This window comes from Nannospalax galili, unplaced genomic scaffold (assembly GCF_000622305.1).
Source record: "Nannospalax galili isolate Female #2095 unplaced genomic scaffold, S.galili_v1.0 scaffold3731, whole genome shotgun sequence".
Lineage (NCBI taxonomy): Eukaryota > Metazoa > Chordata > Mammalia > Rodentia > Spalacidae > Nannospalax > Nannospalax galili.
Genome location: NW_008329202.1, coordinates 19512 through 24075, shown reverse-complemented (window position 1 = coordinate 24075; position 4564 = coordinate 19512).

The window sequence follows — 4564 nt, the reverse complement described above, 5'->3', positions numbered from 1 at the left end:
AAGGGCCAGAAGGATGCCTTCCCCCAAGGATAATGGAAGGGATGGCCTGGTTGTCACTTCAAAATGACCCCCAACCTGTCACTTCAGGCTCCTAGCTACCTGGGACATGCATACCCGGGGAGCTTGTGGTACCCAAGTGGTATTCATGATCAGGGAAATAACTCGATTGGTTTCAGATCGCTAGTGATGCTCCTTATAGACCCCGGGGATTTAGAAAACGTGTTTTCTAAAGGAAAATACGAGGAGCCCACGAACCAGTGACCACGCCACTGAAGAAATGTCTGTCCCTGCCCCGGCATCCTTCATCTGTCTATAGATTTTAAGCAGGGCAGGGTCTCATTTGACGGAAAGTGCAATCCAGAGGATTCTTTTTTTGACAGCTGGGGCTCTGCGCATGAGCATTGAGCACCCTCCGTGCCAGCCTGTCACATCACTATCTTCAGTCTGTGCAAGCAAGCTTCTGCATGCTGCAGGGTACCCCCAGGTCTTGCTTATGTTTACCAGATTTGCTTGGTGATAAGGTTCTCTCAACAGTCCCAGCGTTGACAGAAACGAACGGAGCACGGATCTTGCTCTAGTTCTTGCTGCTATTGCGGTTGGAAGGTGTTAGATAACATACTATAATCGTTTATTCTAGGCTTGGGAGGGGGTGTATTGGCATTGGTGGGAGGGATGGGGGCAGGGCCAGAAGGATGCCTTCCCCCAGCGCTGACAACAGGGAGGGCCTTGTCACTTCAGGGATCTTGCTCTAGTTTTTGCTGCTATTGTGGTTGGAAGCCATTAGATAACATAGTATTACTGTTTATTCTGGACTTGGGAGGGGGCGTAATGGTATAGTTTTCTTTTTTTCCTCCTTGTTTTTAAATTTAAATAAATAATTTATTGAGAATATCGAACATGCATATAAGGCGTTTTGATCAAATCCATGACCACTTCCTCCCCTCCAACTCCTCCCATATCTCCCCATCACTTTTTTCTGATAACTTCATGTTCTCTTTCTTCTTCTTTGATTTATTTAGTTTTATGGGTCTTTGTTACCCTAACATTCCCTCCTCTGAAGAGATATCCCCAAAATATTTTAAGGATTAGATGCAAGCACCCAAAGACTTTTGACATTTTTGGCCTTTGGAACACAGTATGTTGCTGAGAGGCACAAGGACATTTTGACTTGTAGCCAAGAAACTGGCTACTTCTCTTTGAGTCTTTTTAGCCTAACTGACTAACAAATTCCTACCTCCTATTCCTATCACACCACCCTCTCAAGAGGTTACCCAAGTGCCAACAGGGAATGGGGACACAAAAAACTCTGGTTTGGTCCATGCTGAACAGGGATGTAGGGTGAGGCAATTGGAGTACCCCTTAAGTTGGCCTATCTAAAAGACTCCCAAATGGCATAACTCTTATGTCTAGGGGGAAAAGAAAGTCCTTTTATCATGACAAGGACTTCCAAAAGCATCCCTCCATTGGGTCCCTGCTCATTTTCCTTTTGTCTTCCAAGGCTTGACTCTAGTGTGATGGATTCAGGATTTGCTTTCAGGTATTTTGATAGCAGTTGGAGTGGTTACAATCAGTGTCAGTTCCCTCTCAAAGGCTTCTAGATAGGGGGAGAAAACAAATTTATCCATCATTTTAGAACAATAGCTGGTTGTCTCCCTTAGCTACAGGTGGGCTACAGTATTGGAAGCCAAGACTTGAAGTCTTACATCTGAGCAGCACTCTCTGTTTAGGAACAAAATCGTCAATGAGAAATAATTGTATAAATAACTTTTTATATAGACAACCATAATGTCTGGGAATTGTAATCCCTTGAACTCTCAAAAAAGTATACTGATGACTTTACTCATTGGTTATACTTTCCTCTTGTGTGTTTAAGACCATACAGTTGTCCCAAATAAATCAATTTATTTCTACATGTAAGGTCATTTGAGGATCTGTTCCTCAGGGGTCACATGGGCTTGGGAGGAGTCCCTGACTCCTTTCTTTTACCAGTTCCATCTATGTGAAGATAAGTCAAAGGTCCTGCTCAACTATGTCTGGCTTCATTGGAAGCATGGATGTTTCCTTTGAGTTGACCCTCCTCCTGTTTGTAGCTTCGAGTCCATCTGATGGGGTCTCCATGGCCTCCCTGAACAAGAGGACAGGTGACTCACCACAGTTACAGGAAATTTTGAGAGATGTTGCATAGTCCCCTGGAACTTAGTGGACCTTGGACGGCAAGGGGCAAAAACTGTCCTTTAAGTTCCTCTGACCTCATTAGTATAGGCCTCAAAGTATGGCTGTTAAACATCCAATAAGGTTAGTTCCACGAGTCTGGTACTTTTAATTGTCATGTGCTATGTAGATAAGGTTTGTGTAAAAACACCAAATATTCTCAGCTAAACCTTCACTAGATATATATTTCATTCCTTCAACTAGTTAACTATACTATGACCATAGAAATTTTAGCATTATGTGTATATTATTTTTGTGTCAACCTTCAAATATCATAACAAACCTACACAGACCTTCATCACATGCTTAGGCTTCCTCATTTTCTAGTATGCACACTGGAAAGCCTGTACCCAGTATGGGTCATGCCTTCTCTTCCTAGCCTTCCCCAAGATTGTATACCTCAGCCCTCCCCAAGTTCGGGAGGCCATGTGTGATCAGGGTCAAATTACATACAGTTGGCTGGGAAGAATGGCTAGATACTCCAGTGAGGGTCCAATGACCCTACTTGGCCCTCCTTTAATGAATGAGCACAACTGTCAACAAGCCCAATTGTGAGGATGTTTAGCAAGTAGGCCCCACTCTCAACAAGCCCAATTGTGAGGATGTTTAGCGAGCAGGCTCAGCTGATGTTGGGATGATGGTAGTTATTTCATGCAGAAGCGACTTCTGTATAGCATCATCTTATTAAAAGGACCTGGAATTTAAAAGGATTTTGTGCTAGGATCCACATATGAGGGAGAACATGCGTCTTTTTTCTCCCCCTCCTGAGTCTGTATTACTTCACTTACTATACCAGTTTCTAGATCCATCCATTTACCTGCGATTTTCATTATTTCACCTTTCTTCACTGCTGAATAGAACTCCATGGTGTAAATCTATCACATTTTTGTTTACCACTCGTCAGTTGAGGGGCACTTAGGTTGCTTCCATCTCTTAGCTAACACAAGTTTTCAATCCCACCAGCAGTGAATAAGTGTTCCCCTTTCTCCACATCCATGCCAGCATTTGGTATCATTTGTTCTCTGATCCTAACCAGTCTGATTTGGGTAAGGTGATGCCTTAGGGTAGTTTTAATTTGCATTTCCATAATTACTAAGGGTATTGAATACATTTTGAGATGTTTCTTAGCCATCTTTATTTCTTCCTTTGAGAACTCTCTGTTTAAATCTTTAGGCCATCTTTAATTGGATTTGGTTTCTCAATTCTTTGTTTTTTGAACTCTTTATATATTCTGGATATTAAACCTCTGTCAGGTGTGTCACTGGTGAAGATTTTTTCCCATTCTGTGGGTTTTCTCTTCACTTTTTTGATTGTTTCTTTTGCTGTACAGAAGCTTTTTAATTTAATGAAGTCATTGCTGACCTTAATTCCTGAGCAACTTCTGTCCGATTTAGAAAATCCTTTCCTACACCTATAGGCTTTAAGTTACTGCCAATATTTTCTTCTAAGAGTTTCAGGGTTTTCAGTTTCACATTGAGGTCTTTGATCCATTTGGAGTTGACTTTTGTGCAAGGTGAAAGATAAGGATCTAGTTTCATTCTTCTACAGGTGGAGATCCAGTTTTGCCAGCACCATTTTTTGAAGATGCTGTCTTTCCTCCCTTGTGTGTTCTTGGCATCTTTGGCAAATATCAGGTGGCTGAAATTGTGTGTACTCAGGTTTGGATCTTCAATGATGTTCCATTCATTTATGCATTTATTTTTGCACCAGTACCATGTTGTTTTTATGACTATGGCTCTGAAGTATACTTTGATCTGGTATAGTAATTCCCTTAGCATTGCTCTTCATGCTCAGGGTTCCTTTGGCTATCCGGGGCTTTTTGTGCCTCCATATGAATTTGAGGATGCATTTTTCTAATTCTGTGAATTATGTCATGGGGGTTTTGATTATGATTGCATTGAATCTATATTTTGCTTTTGGTAGGATGGTCATTTTAACAATATTAATTCTTCCAGTCCATGAACAAGGGAGGTCCTTCCATCTCCTGGTGTCTTCCTCAATCTCTTTCTTTAACAATTTAAAATTTTCACTGTAGAGATCTTTGAAGTCTTTCATCAGATTTATTCCAAGATATTTTAATTTTTTGTAGCAATTGTGAATGGGAATATTTCCCTGTATTCTTTCTCCAATTGCTTATTTTTGGTATATAGAAAGGTGACTGATTTTTGTAGATTGATTTTATAACTTGCCACTATACTGAAAGTGTTGATCAGTTCTAGGAGTTTTCTGGTAGAAATTTGGGGATCTCTTAGGGATAGAATTATATCATCTGCAAAAAAGTGATAGTTTGACCTCTTCTTTTCCAATTAGTACTCCTTTAATTTCCTTCTCCTATCTTATTGCTCTAGCAAGA